This window comes from Schistocerca americana, chromosome 1, assembly GCF_021461395.2.
Source record: "Schistocerca americana isolate TAMUIC-IGC-003095 chromosome 1, iqSchAmer2.1, whole genome shotgun sequence".
Lineage (NCBI taxonomy): Eukaryota > Metazoa > Arthropoda > Insecta > Orthoptera > Acrididae > Schistocerca > Schistocerca americana.
The window spans coordinates 1,210,091,612-1,210,111,910 of record NC_060119.1 but is presented as its reverse complement, the minus strand read 5'-3'; the positions used below and the strand labels follow the sequence as shown (position 1 = coordinate 1,210,111,910).

The window sequence follows — 20,299 nt, the reverse complement described above, 5'->3', positions numbered from 1 at the left end:
TATTTCTGTAACACAGGCCGTGAAGTTCAGGGACAATGCTTTGATTGAGCTCTCTCTCCTGTTTTTGTTTCGTCTAGCGGTAGGCCGCTATTGTATAGCAGGACGATATTTAATGTAAGTTTGGTTGTTATTTAGTAAAATATATTTATTAGAAAGTGTGTATTATTGACTTAGTTGTCACTTCTCATGATAGTAAACATTAATATATATAATTGTATATATATAATACACTCCTGGAAATGGAAAAAAGAACACATTGACACCGGTGTGTCAGACCCACCATACTTGCTCCGGACACTGCGAGAGGGCTGTACAAGCAATGATCACACGCACGGCACAGCGGACACACCAGGAACCGCGGTGTTGGCCGTCGAATGGCGCTAGCTGCGCAGCATTTGTGCACCGCCGCCGTCAGTGTCAGCCAGTTTGCCGTGGCATACGGAGCTCCATCGCAGTCTTTAACACTGGTAGCATGCCGCGACAACGTGGACGTGAACCGTATGTGCAGTTGACGGACTTTGAGCGAGGGCGTATAGTGGGCATGCGGGAGGCCTGGTGGACGTACCGCCGAATTGCTCAACACGTGGGGCGTGAGGTCTCCACAGTACATCGATGTTGTCGCCAGTGGTCGGCGGAAGGTGCACGTGCCCGTCGACCTGGGACCGGACCGCAGCGACGCACGGATGCACGCCAAGACCGTAGGATCCTACGCAGTGCCGTAGGGGACCGCACCGCCACTTCCCAGCAAATTAGGGACACTGTTGCTTCTGGGGTATCGGCGAGGACCATTCGCAACCGTCTCCATGAAGCTGGGCTACGGTCCCGCACACCGTTAGGCCGTCTTCCGCTCACGCCCCAACATCGTGCAGCCCGCCTCCAGTGGTGTCGCGACAGGCGTGAATGGAGGGACGAATGGAGACGTGTCGTCTTCAGCGATGAGAGTCGCTTCTGCCTTGGTGCCAATGATGATCGTATGCGTGTTTGGCGCCGTGCAGGTGAGCCCCACAATCAGGACTACATACGACCGAGGCACACAGGGCCAACACCCGGCATCATGGTGTGGGGAGCGATCTCCTACACTGGCCGTACATCTCTGATGATCGTCGAGGGGACACTGAATAGTGCACGGTACATCCAAACCGTCATCGAACCCATCGTTCTACCATTCCTAGACCGGCAAGGGAACTTGCTGTTCCATTAGGACAATGCACGTCCGCATGTATCCCGTGCCACCCAACGTGCTCTAGAAGGTGTGAGTCAACTACCCTGGCCAGCAAGATCTCCGGATCTGTCCCCCATTGAGCATGTTTGGGACTGGATGAAGCGTCGTCTCACGCGGTCTGCACGTCCAGCACGAACGCTGGTCCAACTGAGGCGCCAGGTGGAAATGGCATGGCAAGCCGTTCCACAGGACTACATCCAGCATCTCTACGATCGTCTCCATGGGAGAATAGCAGCCTGCATTGCTGCGAAAGGTGGATATACACTGTACTAGTGCCGACATTGTGCATGCTCTGTTGCCTGTGTCTATGTGCCTGTGGTTCTGTCAGTGTGATCATGTGATGTATCTGACCCCAGGAATGTGTCAATAAAGTTTCCCCTTCCTGGGACAATGAATTCACGGTGTTCTTATTTCAATTTCCAGGAGTGTATATATAATTAACGAAGTTGTCACAGAACTTCGTAGAGCAGGGAGCTCATCTCCCCTAGCAGGATTTAGTCGGCCATTATGCTGACTGTATTATTTAATTAAAATTTCATGTCATAATGTTAAATATAAATGCACGAGAATTCTCAGTTTTGATCCTTCATTAATGTCAAAGTTAAAAAGAGTAGTGACAGATTTCATTTACTAAAATCCACAGCAATGAATGAGTCCAATATGTATCATTTTGGCCGCCAAACAGCAGACGAGATTCTCTCCAGTTTTTCCTTGCAAATAATGAACAAGAAATATTGAAAATCATTACATTCGATAAGCTCCGCAATACCTCAATTAAGCGTTGTGACATTTGGTACATAAATAACCAGTAGCCCCTGAGACCCATATTAATAATTACAGTTTGTGTAAGAAAACCAATATTTTCTTTTCTAAATAGCAGCGCTGACGCAAACTATTTATTAGAAGGCGGTGAGTTGCGCGTTGTGTTTAAAAAATATTATATCGTACGTACTTCGGGGCAGCCGATGTCCGTACGAGTGTTATCGCGGTATAAGTTAATTACAAGTCTCATGCTAGCCCACAATATTTAAAGCCACCCCATCCAAAATCATAAAATATATAATTATAAAATAAATATATATAATTGTCCCGTGATAAGTAGTCCCACACATCCACAGTTACATATACAGGGTTATTACAAATGATTGAAGCGATTTCACAGCTCTACAATAACTTTATTATTTGAGATATTTCCACAATGCTTTGCACACACATACAAAAACTCAAAAAGTTTTTTTAGGCATTCACAAATGTTCGATATGTGCCCCTTTAGTGATTCGGCAGACATCAAGCCGATAATCAAGTTCCTCCCACACTCGGCGCAGCATGTCCCCATCAATGAGTTCGATAGCATCGTTGATGCGAGCTCGCAGTTCTGGCACGTTTCTTGGTAGAGGAGGTTTAAACACTGAATCTTTCACATAACCCCACAGAAAGAAATCGCATTTGGTTAAGTCGGGAGAGCGTGGAGGCCATGACATGAATTGCTGATCATGATCTCCACCACGACCGATCCATCGGTTTTCCAATCTCCTGTTTAAGAAATTCCGAACATCATGATGGAAGTGCGGTGGAGCACCATCCTGTTGAAAGATGAAGTCGGCGCTGTCGGTCTCCAGTTGTGGCATGAGCCAATTTTCCAGCATGTCCAGATACACGTGTCCTGTAACGTTTTTTTCGCAGAAGAAAAAGGGGCCGTAAACTTTAAACCGTGAGATTGTACAAAACACGTTAACTTTTGGTGAATTGCGAATTTGCTGCACGCATGCGTGAGGATTCTCTACCGCCCGATTCGCATATTGTGTCTGCTCACTCCACCATTAAGCAAAAATGTTGCTTCATCACTGAAAACAAGTTTCGCACTGAACGCATCCTCTTCCATGAGCTGTTGCAACCGCGCCAATAATTCAAAGCGTTTGACTTTGACATCGGGTGTCAGGGCTTGTAGCAATTGTAAACGGTAAGGCTTCTGTTTTAGCCTTTTCCGTAAGATTTTCCAAACCGTCGGCTGTGGTACGTTTAGCTCCTTGCTTGCTTTATTCGTCGACTTCCGCGGGCTACGCGTGAAACTTGCCCGCACGCGTTCAACCGTTTCTTCGCTCACTGCAGGCCGACCTGTTGATTTCCCCTTACAGAGGCATCCAGAAGCTTTAAATTACGCATACCATCGCCGAATGGAGTTAGCAGTTGGTGGATCTTTGTTGAACTTCGTCCTGAAGTGTCGTTCCATTGTTATGACTGACTGATGCGAGTGCATTTCAAGCACGACATACGCTTTCTCGGCTCGTGTCGCCATTTTGTCTCACTGCGCTCTCAAGCGCTCTGGCGGCAGAAACCTGAAGTGCGGTTTCAGCCGAACAAAACTTTATGAGTTTTTCTACGTATCTGTAGTGTGTCGTGACCATATGTCAATGAATGGAGCTACAGTGAACTTATGAAATCGCTTCAATCATTTGTAATAGCCCTGTACAGTTGTACCATGATTTCATAGCAAGGTATTTTTATACACATCCGTTATAGCTTCTTTCGGTTTTTCATTCTTCTTCTCTAAATAATTCGTGGCAGTATTTTATAAAGATGACGTATTACACTTGTAATTCCGTAATTAATAAATGGACACTTCGATTTGATGACAACTTGACCTTTTATTTCCAAGCTAAGGAAACAGATCGCAGTTTCGAAGTAGAATAAAAATACTGACTATACATTGTGATCACCGTCGTGTGGAAGCCAGCTGGCTGCAGACCGGGTGGCTTCGATTGCTGTCGGCGGTGCTTCCAGGACTGGAACTTTAGCGGCGGGCTGCGGGCCTCGTAAACGAGCGCGAAGTGGTCCCGGTTGCTCAGCCACGACGAATCACGGCGATGCTCTGGCTCCGCACCGTCACTTATTTAGGCGTCCGCTGCAGCCCACGGGCGACGCCACGGCGCGCTAAATTTTAACGCCGGCCGCGGCGGGAACAGCGTCACTATTAACCAGGCAAGCGTGGACCACAGCACAGGTAAGCCCGTGCGCGCAAAACTCGGTGGGGCAGTGGCCAGCCTACTGTAGATCTCGCGAAAAAAAGTGGAAACGCTGTAGAAACATAGAGGGTGATTTCATCAGCTGGTTGATCTGACTTAGCGGTCAGCGAACTCGTTAGTCTACATCTACAGCTACGTCTACATCCAGGTGATTACTCTGCTGTTCACAATAAAGGGCCTGGCAGAGGGTTCAATGAACCACCTTCAAGTTGTCTCTCGGGAAAAACGAGCACTTAAATTTTTCTTTGTGAACCCTGATTTTTCTTATTTTATCGTGATGATCATTTCTCCCTATGTAGGTGGGTGCCGACAGAATGTTTTCGCAATCGGAGGAGGAAACTGGTGATTGAAATTTCATGAGAAGATCTCGTCGCAACGAAAAACGCCTTTTTTTCAAATGATTGCCACTCCAATTGACATATCATAACTGTGACACTATCTCCCCTATTTCATGATAATACAAAACGAGCTGCCCTTCTTTGTACTTTTTCGATGTCATCCGTCAGTCCCACCTGATGCGGACCTCACACCGCACAGCAATACTCCAGAATAGGGCGGAGAAGTGTCGTGTAAGCAGTCTCTTTAGTAGACCTGTTGCACCTTCTAAGTGTTCTGGCAATGAATCGCAGTCTTTGGTTTGCTCTACCCACAATATTATCTATGTGATCGTTCCAATGTAGGTTATTTGTAACTGTAATCCCTAAGTATTTAGTTGAATTTACAGCCTTCAGATTTGTGTGACTTACCGCGCAATCGAAATTTAGCTGATTTCTTTTAGTACTCATGTGAATAACTTCACGCTTATCTTTATTCAGGGTCAATTGCCACTTTTCGCACCATACAGATATCTTATCTCAATCATTTTGCAAGTCGATTTGATCATCTGATGACTTTAAAAGACAGTAAATGACAGCATCATCTGCAAACAATCTAAGATGGCTATTCAGATTGTCTCCTATGTCGTTAACATAGACCAGGAACAATAGAAGGCCTACAACACTTCCTTGTGGAACGCCGGATAGCACTTCTGTTTTGCTTGATGACTTTCCGTCTATTACTACGAACTGAGACCTTTGTGACAGGAAATCATGAATCCAGTCGCACAACTGAGGCGATACTCCGTAGGCACGCAGTTTGGTTAAAGACGCTTATGAGGACTGGTGTCGAAAGCCTTCTGGAAATCTAAAAATATGGAATCAATTCGACATCCCCTGTCGATAGCACTTATTACTTCATGAGTATGAAGAGTTGTGTTTCACAAGAACGGTATTTTCTGAAACCGTGCTGACTATGTGTCAATAAATCGTTTTCTTCGAGGTACTTCATAATGTTCGAATACAGTATATGTTCCAAAACCCTACTGCAAATCGAAGTTAGTGATACAGGCCTGTAATTCAGCGGATTCAATAAAGACAAATAGCAACAGTATAAAGGCTTAACACTAGGAGGACTGTCATTAGCGAACTACTTGGAAGAACCGCTAGTGATCGTTTTGCCCGGTGATGTTTGTCTTTCTTTTTTTCAGTTTTATTTGTTAGGTAAATTCAGTACGCTGTCTTTTAAGCATTATGCTTACCCTACCGATGTATTATGCTAGAATATTTCTATGGAAAGTACATTTGTTAAAGAAAAAGTTGTCAAAGTCAAGAATACATCGTAAACAGTACACTGATTGAAAATAGACTTACAAATGCAGATAAACTTATAACAAAATAATAGTTGTTATGACTATGACTTTTCCATATATTTGTTAGGAAATAGAAAGGCAAAGGTCCCGAGTTCGAGTCTCGGTCGGGCACACAGTTTTAATCTGCGAGGAAGTTTAATAGAAAGAAAAATGGATTTGAACTTCTGTGGCAATTACTAGAATATAACACTGTTATTCTCTGTGTCATGTTTTCAATTAAAGCCACCGTCTTTAACACAACACTTTGCACGCACGTACTGAAAACTTCCAGCACATGGACAACATACGAGTTTTTTGCACCGCACACACTTTTATGGTTTTGTTTGAACTTTTGCATCCTCCTATCTGTCACGTCTTCCGTACCTGTACCTTACATATTTCAAAAGTTGCGATGTCTGTATGAACAGTCCTTTTTCGTGATTGTGTATATATAGAGGAGAGTTCTTCTGCCCATCTGCACCAAATAACTTTTTCTCCTGTAAAGAATCCGGGTATTCATTTCAGCAAGGTCGAGCACTATATAAAAAAAAAAAAGAAAAATGCACAGGCCGCCTGCGACAGCCAGACTTGAGACATCAGCTCCAGAATATCAACGCCAAATTCTTGTGGAATTGTAGAAGCTCATATGAACGGAAACACCGACGGAACATAATAATAAAAATTCAGATGGCTCTGAGCACTATGGGACTTAACGTCTGAGGTCACTAGTCCGCTAGACTTTACTTAAACCTAACTAACCTAAGGACATCACACACATCCATGCCCGAGGCAGGATTCAAACCTGCTACTGTAGCAGCAGCGCGGTTCCGGACTGAAGTGCCTAGAACCGCTAGACCATAACGGCCAGCTACACAATAATAAGGAGCGCGAAACTTCCGCAGAACACAACAACGCATTGATAGAGAACAGCAACCAAGATATGTCTATTGTTTCACTAAATAAACCAAAATGTAAAGAGAAAGTGGGAGAGAGTTGACAACAGTGAAATAAGGTTCGGTAAGCGAATATAAAAATCCATTATTGCGCCTTTAGCGACATGAAATATAAGAAATATCGCAATGGTCAAAATGACCGGTTGCGGTCCTATAAAGTAAAAATGTTTATACAGTATATACGTTCGGTTTTTGTAATAGATATTTGTCTTTTACAGAAGTTATAAACCAGAAAACTACATTAAAAGTCATGATGTATAGGCCCCATAAATTTAATTGTGTGCTATTTATTAAACTTTAAATAACCCTTACCGGTCAGATTGACCGGTACGGTCCTTCCAGTGTTAAAAATATTTTGAGAACCAAATTTTTAAAACTGGATCATTGTACATCGGCGGAAAAAAATCGCAGCAACAAGGAGTTGTGCAATACAAAGGAATGTTGTCAGGCGTCTTTCTACACCTGAAAGATGATGTGTATTCCAAGTTCATGCTAGTAGAGTAAGCGTCGCGCTAGTAGCTTTACTATCAGGATGCAAACCATGTTTACTTTAAATACACGGTCGTGAACGTTAGCGTCGCGCTAGTAGCTTTACTATCAGGATGCAAACCATGTTTACTTTAAATACACGGTCGTGAACGTTAGTTACTTTTCTGATTGGACGTGGTGAGTTGATATTAATCAAGGATGTCTTTAAGGTGACAAAGACGGTATTGTCAACACCTCACTCAGTTTGAGTAATAGGGCTACGAGAAGCTGCATGTTCCTTCTGCTATACTGAATAAATTCTTGGCAGAAATGCAGCCACAGTACATGATTGCGAGCAGCAGTAATCACAAGACTCTACGGTCGCAAGAAAACAGGGCTTTCAACAGTCACGTGGCACTAAAGAATGGTTGGTTGGTGGTTGATTCAGTGGAGGGGGCCAAACAGCGGTCCCATAGGATTAGGGAAGGATGGGGAAGGAAATCGGCCGTGCCCTTTCAAAGGAACCATCCCAGCAACTGCCTGAAGTGATGTAGGGAAATCACGAAAAATCTAAATCAGAATATCCGCACGCGGCTTTGTACCGTAGTCCTTCCGAATGCGAGTCCAATGTGCTAACCACCGCACCAAGTCACTCGGTCTAAAGAAAGAAGATCACCGTGTTCGGCGTATGGTTTAAATGGCTCTGAGCACTATGGGACTTAACTTCTGAGGTCATCAGTCCCCTAGAACTTAGAACTACTTAAACCTAACTAACCTAAGGACATCACACACATCCATGCCCGAGGCAGGATTCGAACCTGCGACCGTAGCGGTCGCGCGGTTCCAGACTGTAGCGCCTAGAACCGCTCGGCCATACCGGCCGGCGTTCGGCGTATGGCTCTGGCGTATCATACCGCATTTCCAGCAGCAACTTGAGCAGCATTGGACACCACAGGGGCACAAAGAACTGTTGCATAGTCACGAATTCCATCCCTCATTTTCCTTTTTTACCTCATCATCTACTTCACGTAAAAGAAAGACAGTAAATAATAAAACCCGAAGAAAAGTGTGGGGATATGTCCTTACATCCACACTGTTGTAATAGAAACATATGAAAGAAACGTAATAATAAAAGCTATTTATCAAAATGTAGACTGTCGAAATCAGCAAGCAGGTAGTGGTGGCTTCACTCCGTCTGGTTGTTTGAGGTACATCCCGCGTAGTGGCTACTACAACGTAAAGTCTGTGTCCTCAATCTTCACGAAGGTGTGTACTCGGCGCTGATTTCTAGTTTGACAAATTTAAGTGCTCCCGAAACTTGATCTCAAAATATGCAATACACTCCAGTAGTTGCGTTTTTGGGGCTTGTGGCATTATCTTTGTGCCTTTACTTATCTCCGAGATCATTAGGATCAAAGTACGCTGATTTTATACTCTTTATTTTCAGCGCGGAACCAATCTTATAATCTTGTCGGGAATATTGCCCAAGTACGGAACTCAGTGATCTATGATATCTGCAAAATCTTGGTCACTATTCGTCAACGTAATTAGATGTTGGCTATGGGTGGCTGGCCAAAGTTTCTTAAAATACTTTTGTAAATTTTGTTTATAAAGGTATAATCATATCCATTGCTGGGCGCTATTTGTTGGATCAGGAGATATTCTTTGTCAAAAGCTTCGTCTGACTTAGGAACGTAATGCATCCCATAGAGAAAAGGTCTAAACGCGGCCATTTTATGTGCCAAGGGGTAATTAAACGTGATGCGGATGACGAAATCCGACGTGGTAGTTCTTCTACATACAGGGTGAGTCACGTAGAACGTAACAACCCGTTCATTTCGTGAACGCAGTTTTCGGCAATGTTAGAGCGTCTAGGGGAACATAATTTTTGTTTTGTTTTGTTAATGTTTTTAGCTCTGGATCAACAGAGATACTGAAGCAAGCACTTTTTTTTTGGAACCGTATACTTTCCACAACTGTTTTCGATGGCTGTTGAGGAAAAAATTACAGTATATATAGCTTTTGTAAATGTTGACGTTGAGGCCTTTCATTACAAAAAAAACTCGATAAATGTTCCTGAATTTGAGAGAACGGAGGCCGGAATCAAAATTAGTGATGCGAACACCGCCTAACACAGCTCAGGTGCTACGCTGTGTCAGAATGTCAACATATTTGCGTTGCTTCTCTGCACTACAGGCCGCTCACTCCTGCTTCAACATTCGTTGCGTGCTGACATGTACAGCAACGTGGAGGAGTTGAATATACTGTTTTTATACGGTGAGTGTAAAAGAAATGCCGTGAGAACAGTGCAATGGGACAGGGCTATCTACCCGGATAGCTAATCTCCGACGCGCCACGCGTATGGGTGAATTATTAAGACGCTGGCGCGGACGGGCTGCTTGAACGTCAAAAAGTGGACAAGAAAAAAGACTGCGCCTGACACAGAACACCAAGAAGCTGTTCTGGCTACGACGTTAATGAATCCACGCGGTGGAACGAGACGTATTGCCAAGGAATGTGGAATCAGCCACATGAGTGGCATTCGCAACTTACATCGACAGAATTTCCATCTCTATCATCTGTCACTACATCAGGCTCTGGACGACCATGATTTCGAACCTCCCACAGAATTCTGTCGGTTTGTTCTTTAGTGACTGAGAGATACCTTGTGTTTTTCCAACGTTTGCTCTTTACCGATGAAGCAACGTTCAATATAAACTTCCTAACATGCGCTACTGAGTACCCGAAAATCCACACTGCCATCGTCAGGCACAACATCAACGACCGTGGAGAGCAAACGTAAGGTACGCATCATAGTAAATTACATTGAGCGACCTTACTTCATCTCAGGCGCTCTAAATGGACATTCGTACGCACACTTTCTGACGAACACTCTGCCGTTTCTTCTATAAAAGGTACCACTGGATTTTCCACATTGTGTGTGGCTGCAACACAACGGTTGTCCAGCTCACTCGTCCCGCTTTGCAACGCAAGTACTAAATGAGAACTTTCCTGGATGGTAGGTAGTACGAAATTCCTTCGTCAAACGACCAGCAAGGTCCCCGGCTGGACTCCTCTTGATTTCGTTCTTTGTTGAATACTCAAAGATGCAGTCTATGACGAAGCCCCAACTATGCCAGACGATTTGTGTCGTCGAATCGCAAGTTCAGCACACTGTGAATGGCTTGAAATTCACTCGATAAGTTTGTTTGCATTAATCTTAACTTTATGCAATTTGGTCGTATACTGACATGATTGGAGGCCGTGAATGTTATATAAAATAAATTGTTGTTGGTGCACAGCAACAGTAAATCAGGAATATACAAGCTCTAATGTGATTCATGCGCAAAATTTTACATTGGTAAGACAGGCAAAAGTTTTGAGGTTAAGTGCAAAAGCACCTCTATGCCTTAAGGCTTGGAAACTTGAACAAATCTACATTTTCAGCCCACGTTGCAGAAGAAAATCATTCAGCGAAAAAAAATAAAAGCAATATGAAAATATTACATTTAGCAGAAATGGAGCCACTATGAATATTTAAGAGGAAATAGAACTATATACACCCAAAAACACTTCCCCTGATTATATCCTTAATGAACAGGCTCAATTAGCTAACATTCCTTCCCTGAAAAATTTCCAAAAAGTACTTTCTATGCTCCAATATAAATAATGTTTGTACACCTATCTGCAGATCAAGTAACGACTCTGACAATATTGTGTGGACCTACAGTATTCAGTAGTATTTATGGCACTAAATACTAACAAATTCTAATTTATTATGACCATCGATGTTTAAATAGCAAATAACAATTCACGCACTTGTAGCTATATCGTAGGTTAAAATAAGTGTGTATTGCTATAATTCACAGAACCCCACGTATTAATCGTTTCTATGTGCATTTAATGCCCTAAATTTAATGTAAAACACTATTTAAACCTAACATATTACGTTTCCTTCCTCCTCCCCCCCCCCCCCCCCCCCCACCCAGGCTATATCTTTGTATCATTGCATTGTAGCGTCTTTGACAGTCATGTACTTTGCAAACGGAATATTTGTTTTCGTATGCTATAAATCAAAACATGTTGTGCACATTGAAAATTCGTTTTGTGACCGAACGAAAGTGGTTTACAATCCAGTGCAACGTTTGTGACTGTGAAAATACAAACGTCCTTGATGATCTATTTCACTGCAGGAAAACTGTTAATACAAATGCACAGCTGGACATTTCACGTAAGTTGCATTCCAACACAAATATGTGGAGCAACCACTTCATTTACACGTATTTAATTCGTAAGTTATTGTTTATCTTAGGGCAACTCACGTAAAACTAGTGTATAATCTATCTCGATGGAAGCATGAAAAAACCACCTGATGGTGAATTGTAAAATATTCGAAACCGTTAACGGTAAGTAACAGAAAATCAAAATTGTGCCTGGCTGCTGTACACCAGCAACAAGTTATTTTAAATCATAATTTCGTTGTGTTCGGCTGCTGAAAGTTTTGCTCTAACTATTGCAGAACCAGTACACACCACAAAGTACTAATTTGTCAGTCTGACGACTTTTTCGTTATTAAAAGTTGTTTCTGTTAGATTACAAAAGTTTGGGGAAAAACATTTGAAATGTATGTTCTCAAGCACTTGACTAGCGAGATACCGTTCATGTACACATAAGGGGCTTAATTTTCATGTAGGTACGCCGCTAATTACAGTTCTAAATTTTGGCTGGTGACGCTTCTCTAAGACAGTCAGTGTGGTTGATCGGGATTTTCGACGAACGTTCGGTGTCATGCACGACGCTGAACTATCTGCTTCACTTTGCTCGTGACACGATAAACAAATGGGCTATTTCAAAAGTGTTGGGGAGAACGCATTTTGTCGGCAACATGTCGGCGACCACAAGCGGAAGTGCTCGCGGCAATTTGCTGGCGATTCCCTACCAGTAAGCAGGTGGCAGCTTCGATCTGTTCATCAATATACGGCGGGCGTCAGCGAGAGCAATTAATTGCGCTAAGTGGGCATTGTGCGCTAATTCGCTGATTACGAGGCCGGCGAGCTGCGGGGGAAGCCCGCAGCGGGGGACGCCCCGTGTTTCCACGCCAGAACAAGTGGCGAGGGGAGCGGTCAGCCGAAGGGAAGCCAGCGTGTTATAAAAGCTTGCTAGTTTCACCACAGAAGCTCGAGGGGCTCTCCTTGGCCACACAGTTCCTTGTTAAATCATTGCCTAATTGCCGTACAACCTTTGTCAATAACGTAAACACAAGTCTAAATTTATCCACAGAGAAGTTGTTACTACCCAACCATCATGTTATTGTACCTAACCTCCCGTGAACCTTATCAGGATTATGCGAAGAGGTTACAGTAAACAAGTACAGCTGTGATTAACGAAAACGCGTCGCACCGACAGTACCTCAAATGGTTCAAATGGCTCTGAGCACTATGGGACTTCACTGCTGTGGTCATCAGTCCCCTAGAACTTAGAACTACTTAAACCTAACTAACCTAAGGACGTCACACACATCCATGCCCGAGGCAGGATTCGAACCTGCGACCGCAGCGATCGCACAGTTCCAGACTGTAGCGCCTAGAACCGCTCGGCCACCGACAGTACTTTCTGGTCAGATACATACAGGGTGTTTAAAAAATGACCGGTATATTTGAAACGGCAATAAAAACTAAACGAGCAGCGATAGAAATACACCGTTTGTTGCAATATGCTTGGGACAACATTACATTTTCAGGCAGACAAACTTTCGAAATTACAGTAGTTACAATTTTCACCAACAGATCGCGCTGCAAGTGATGTGAAAGATATAGAAGACAACGCAGTCTGTGGGTGCGCCATTCTGTACGTCGTCTTTCTGCTGTAAGCGTGTGCTGTTCACAACGTGCAAGTGTGCTGTAGAAACATGGTTTATTCCTTAGAACAGAGGATTTTTCTGGTGTTGGAATTCCACCGCCTAGAACACAGTGTTGTTGCAACAAGACGAAGTTTTCAACGGAGGTTTAATGTAACCAAAGGACCGAAAAGCGATACAATAAAGGATCTGTTTGAAAAATTTCAACGGACTGGGAACGTGACGGATGAATGTGCTGGAAAGGTAGGGCGACCGCGTACGGCAACCACAGGGGGCAACGCGCAGCTAGTGCAGCAGGTGATCCAACAGCGGCCTCGGGTTTCCGTTCGCCGTGTTGCAGCTGCGGTCCAAATGACGCCAACGTCCACGTATCGTCTCATGCGCCAGAGTTTACACCTCTATCCATACAAAATTCAAACGCGGCAACCCCTCAGCGCCGTTACCATTGCTGCACGAGAGACATTCGCTAACGATATAGTGCACAGGATTGATGACGGCGATATGCATGTGGGCAGCATTTGGTTTACTGACGAAGCCTATTTTTACCTGGACGGCTTCGTCAATAAACAGAACTGGCGCATATGGGGAACCGAAAAGCCCCATGTTGCAGTCCCATCGTCCCTGCATCCTCATAAAGTACTGGTCTGGGCCGCCATTTCTTCCAAAGGAATCATTGGCCCACTTTTCAGATCCGAAACGATTACTGCATCACGCTATCTGGACATTCTTCGTGAATTTGTGGCGGTACAAACTGCCTTAGACGACACTGCGAACACCTCGTGGTTTATGCAAGATGGTGCCCGGCCACATCGCACGGCCGACGTCTTTAATTTCCTGAATGAATATTTCGATGATCGTGTGATTGCTTTGGGCTATCCGAAACATACAGGAGGCGGCGTGGATTGGCCTCCCTATTCGCCAGACATGAACCCCTGTGACTTCTTTCTGTGGGGACACTTGAAAGACCAGGTGTACCGCCAGAATCCAGAAACAATTGAACAGCTGAAGCAGTACATCTCATCTGCATGTGAAGCCATTCCGCCAGACACGTTGTCAAAGGTTTCGGGTAATTTCATTCAGAGACTACGCCATATTATTGCTACGCATGGTGGATATGTGGAAAATATCGTACTATAGAGTTTCCCAGACCGCAGCGCCATCTGTTGTTGAAAATTGTAACTACTGTAATTTCGAAAGTTTGTCTGCCTGAAAATGTACTGTTGTCCCAAGCATATTGCAACAAACGGTGTATTTCTATCCCTGCTCGTTTAGTTTTTATTGCCGTTTCAAATATACCGGTCATTTTTGAAACACCCTGTACATACATGCTGTCAGGTGGTGCAGCGTGTCCTCATGAGATACTGTCAGTAGTGCAGTACGATGTTATCCATAATCATGATTAACACTTAGAATGGAAAACACAGGAAAAAGAGCTGAAATTCGAAGTTGTACAGTTTTCTTGGAAGGAAAATAGCAGGATCTGGTAATGATACCTGAACAAAAAGCATTCTTGTGGGGGACAAAAACGGTCTGGGAAGTCAGAAAGAAGAGTAACATACATTTTGAAAGTCTTAAAAAGCGGAAGAAACTCTTACTAGCTGTACAACATTGCTTTCCGCCGTTTGGCGATAGGTGGCGTCAACGATAAGCATGCGGTCGCAAAGCCGGCAGTGGCGGCCGAGCGGTTCTAGGAGCTACAGTCTGGAACCACGCGACCGCTACGGTCGCAGGATAGAATCCTGCCTCGGGCATGGATGTGTGTGATGTCCTTAGGTTGCTTAGGTTTAAGTAGTTCTAAGTTCGCCGGCCGCGGTGGTCTCGAGGTTCTAGGCGCGCAGTCCGGAACCGTGCGACTGCTACGGTCGCAGGTTCGAATCCTGCCTCGGGCATGGATGTGTGTGATGTCCTTAGGTTAGTTAGGTTTAAGTGGTTCTAAGTTCTAGGGGACTGATGACCACAGCTGTTAAGTCCCATAGTGCTCAGATCCATTTTTAGTTCTGAGTTCTAGGGGACTGATGACCTTAGAAGTTAAGAGCCATTTGAACCATTTTCAGCGGTCGGAAGAAACAGATCGCAGACGTCAGGCAGTTAGCTTGGACCTCGGTCAACATAACCTCGTTCAATAATTAGTCGATTTGTATCTGCATCATGAAGTTGTTCTTGATTGAAAATGTCAGTTTACGAGCCTAATTCTCGTCATTTGAGGGAGGTGTTACTGTTTTGTTTCAATATAAAGAAAACAGCGGCTGAGTCTCATAGAATGCTCTCAAGTACGTATAGTAAGGACGCTATTAGTGAAAGAACGTGTCTGAGTGTTTTCAACGCTTCAAGAACGGTTGATTTTAACGTCATAGACCGGCATAGCGGTGGAAGAGAGAATGTTTTCGAAGATGCAGAAATGGAGATATTGGTGAGTGAAGATTCGCGTCAAACTCAAGAAGATTTGGCACGATTAGTGGGAGTGACACAGCAAGCCATCTCAAAATGTCTCAAGGCTATGGGCATGATTCTGAAAGAAGGAACTTGTGTCCCGTGTGAGCTAAAACCAAGAGACGTTGAATGGTGTTTGTGTGTTTGTGAACAGTGGATTCAGAGACAAAAACGGAAGGGATTTCTGCATCGAATTTGGACCGGGGACAAAAAATGGGTTCGTTACGATAACCCTAAAAGCAAAAAATCATGGGGATCATGGGGATATCCCGAGCATGCTACCACGTCGACCGCCAAACCGAAAATTCACGCCTCCAAAATCATGTTCTGCATTTGGCGGGATCAGCTCGGCGTCGCTTACTATGCGGTGTTAAAACCAAGTGAAACAATCACAGGTGCTCGTTATCGAAAGCAATTAATGTGTTTGAGCAGAGCATTAAAAGACAAACGGCCGCAATACAGCGAGAGGCACGATAAAGTGATTTTGCAGCATGACAACACTTGACCCCACGTTGCAAAAGAGGTCACCCCACCCGCCATATTCTCCAGACATTGCTCCCTCTGACTATCGCCTGTTTAGGTCAATAGCGCATGGCCTGGCTGACCAAAACTTCCGATCTCATGAAGAAGTCACGAACTGGATCGATTCGTGGATCGCTTCAAGAGATGAAAATTTTTTTTATGTGGGATTCGTACACTGCCCGAAAGATGGAAGAAAGTAGTGGCCAGCGATTCTGGAAAACCATGTGGAAACACAAGTGTTCTTGTAATTCCATACTCTGAAGTACTCCGTCTTCAGGCCACGAGCCGCCTACCGGGACCATCCGACCGCCGTGTCATCCTCAGTTGAGGATGCAGGTAGCAGGGGCGTGTGGTCAGCACACCGCTCTCCCGGTCGGTATGATGGTATTCTTGACCGAAGCCGCCACTATTGGGTCGAGTAGCTCCTCAGTTGGCATCACGAGGCTGAGTGCACCCCAAAAAATGGCGACAGCGCATGGCTGCTGGATGGTCACCCATCCAAGTGCCGGCCACGCTCAACAGCGCTTAACTTCGGTGATCTCACGGGAACCGGTGTATCCACTGCAGCATGGCCGTTGCCCCCATACTCTGACCAGGACTGTAAAAAGCAAGTAAGCAGGTCAGGGACAGAAACAGTAACACCTCTGTGCCGAGGGGAAACGAGCCCGACTTTGTACAACAGTTCTGAGAGTGACTTCAATCCACTCACTCTGGTCACGCATCAGGAGCGAATGACTTGTGACCACTGGCTGCAGTGGATGACTGCCCGACCTCGCAGGAAATATCTAGTGCTGCAAGGAGTATACCTACAGTGCATCTGCTTGTGCTATCTGTCTTTGTGGTATATGTATGAGTGTCTGGCGATCGATAGCTATATGCATGATGCAAAAGGGGCGATTTTGTATAGTGCGGGGTATGAGTTGTGTGTTACTCCATCGGCACGGTACGTGGTGATATATTGCCGGGCTGGAGATTGGTATCACGCTGTAATAGTCAAGCATCTGTCCTCAGGGGCAGAGAAGTGTAATTGAGCATGAGTCTTTCCGTATTTTGCAGGGTTTAAGTGTCAGTTCAATATTGTGATCTGTACAAAAAAAGTAGTTCTATGTTCTAGAGGACTGATGACCTCAGATGTTAAGTCCCATAGCGCTCAGAGCCATTTGAACCATTTTTTTGTACAAAACAATTTTGCCACTGAAAGTCTCATCTGCCGAAAGAAAAATGCAGACAGTGCTTCCACATTGGTGTCATCAGTAATTTGGCAGGCAAATTCAGTAAGAGCCAAACATAATGCTCCATTCATTCACAAGACATCCTTTGTTGCCAGACTTGGGAGCCTCTACATGGTGTTGAGAGCATTTGCGTTTTGGGGATGATTGCTGAAAACGATTTCCAGGAAGGATTACACATGATGGATGGGGTGGCATGTCAGGACCATCAGGAGGAATGCATTCCGCGTTATTCTGGGCTACTTTCGTAAACAGGTTCTGTTAGGACAAGAACTTCCATGCAGACAAGCTGAGACATCACGAAAGCTCCTACAAAAGTGACCATTAATTATTTCTTCGACACTTTATAATTTCTGAGAGCTAGACTTCGCTCTCATTTACATAGCCATGTGATGTCAGTATAACACTGAGAACCTTTTAGATGCACCTGCGATGGTGAGACACTATGCGGTGCTGTGTCAACTGGGCTGTGGAGGTAAACGCTTGCACGGCTAGATGCAGCTCGCATGTCCCATCAGGAATGCTAGGAACAATGCAACCTATGGTATTCTGGGAAGCATTGGAACAGATTTCTATAGTGCGACCTGTGACATCACCATAACATTGAGAACCTCTTAGCTGCATCTGTGAGCGAGAGCTGCTTTGCAAACATCTCTCTCGGGTCTGGACTGGCTGGTATGCCTCAGCCATGGTGGTTGGGAGAATGGGTGCGCACTGCCCAGAGGGTGACTTGGCCCTTATTTACATAGACATGTGATGTCAGTATAACACTTGAGGAACTGTAACTGTGTACCTGAAAATAGACATGACTTTCATCTGTTGACTGTGGGCTGCGAAGCATCTGTGCAGTGTCGGCGGCACTGGCAGGTGATAGTGTTGGAACAGTTTTCTGATACATCATGGTTGACAATAGTTTGTAAGTGTTTTTTATGTCCACTGAGTGTTTGTGCACAGCAATACTTTCGTCTGTTTAAGCATTGCAGAGTCTTTTACATGCACTGTTTTGACAATTTACGAGTTGTTTGCATGCCTGTTGCATTATTTTGTGAGCATGTCTGTAGGATGTGATATGCATTATTTCAGTAATTTACGAGTTGTTTGCGTGTCTGTACATCAGCATACTGCGTTATTTCGACAGTTTATAATTAGTGAGCATGTCTTCAGAGCATTTTGTTTGTGTGCCTGTAGGCTGTGCAATGCTTTATTTCGATAGTTTACAATTACAAGCGTGTTTGCAGAGTATTATACATGCATTAATTTGACAATTTACGAGTTGTTTTTGTGTCTGCACATCAGTGTACTGCTTTATTTTGGGGATATACACGTAGTTTGTAGGTCTGTATGCTGTGTAATGCATTACACAGACAAGTAGTCTACATACCTGTCGGCTGTGTATTGTGACCCCAAGCATGTCAGAGAGAGTGTTTTGTATCAGTGTAATAAATAAACTATGTGAAATCCATCCCTAAATAAATTGTTCCTTCCTCTCTCCAGTAGCACAGCGCTGGCTGAGGCATTTTCCCACAATTTTCCCCCCAGCCCGCCATGGGATGAAAATGTCCTCTGGTTGCAGTACTGTGTACTAGGTCAGTTGGAGTCTGGACCTCATGGTGAACACACTGGGTGGAGCTACTGCCTCAAATTGTTTAAATAAAAACTGTCTGTAAAATAAAGGCTTACGTCAACCCTATCCATTAGCCCAGCTCAGGCTCAATCCTTTTCCCACCAATTCCAAGGAAGAGGTGGCGGTCGGATGACTTAGGTTAGTGGAGGTAGCCCAAGTGACCTTTTTTCCACCATAATTTGAAATTCCCCTGATGATGTCACTGCGACATTGCCATATGTACTGCCGCCACCTTCTTGAATAAATTTGTCAACAGTGGAGAGTGGGGTGACATCCTTGTTGTTCCACTACTCACGCATGGGTCGTCAGCTGCAGGGGCCTGTCGTAGTGTTCAGTGCACTTTTTCTCTTCCCAGCTCTAAGTTCTGGTTACAGTTCGCCGCCTGTCCTTTTCTTTGCCAGTCTGACGTGTGGCCGGCCAACCCCACGACGTCTGAACGTGGTTTCACCTTGGTTTCCCCACATTTTGAAGACACTCACCACAGCACTTATCGAACACCCGACAAGTCGTGCAGTTTACGAAATGCTCGTGCCAAGACTCTGGGCCTTCACAATCCGTGCTCAGTCAGACTCAGACATCGCGCCTTCCCCATTCCGCACTATGACAGCACGCTGACTGATATTACATGCACCGTGTGTGTGTCTTACGGGCAGCCATTCCTCGCCAGATGACGGTGCTATCACCTAGACAGGTTTATATCGAAAGTAGGTCGGTGGTCATGATGTTCTCGCTGATCAGTGTAGCTGCAGGTAACTGAACCCTCTCTCATCCCTCCCCACTCAAGTATAAGTGTAGAGAACTTCTGTTGTTATGGTAGCTTCTAACGTCACTCTTGTTATGTCAGCCAAGCCTTACGTCACAGTTACACATTATGTTTTGAATAAAAAATTCTAAAATTTCAAATGATGCTGAAGGCCAATCTCGGGCAATATTCAATGCATGAAAATAGAATCCGGGGAGAGCAGGTTCTGTTCCTACATAAATCGTGTTTACAGTACAGTAACGAACTAGGTTGGTATTGGGATAGGACTTGAAACAGACAAGAATTAAGACAATAATGCAAAAATAAAAACTAAACAAGATGTATCTTGTATACGAAAAGAATTGCATTTGATTAGTAACTTACGAATCTGCAAAGTTACCGATGCATTTTGTCGATGTTTTAATTAATTAACATTAAGTTACCGGTATCGAGGTATTCTGACATCGTACTTCGACTGATTATTTTAGTGCACCAAAAACCTTTTTAAAGAAAGTGTCAAAAACAAGTAGAACAGTGTTCTCGTATCAGTTATGGTGATATCA

The 20,299-nt window shown here is 44.4% G+C and overlaps 1 pseudogene; it reads right to left on the bottom strand.

Moving 5' to 3' along the window:
• Positions 1–16,604: 16,604 nt before the first annotated feature.
• Positions 16,605–16,721, bottom strand: LOC124556994 (annotated as a pseudogene).
• Positions 16,722–20,299: the final 3,578 nt, after the last annotated feature.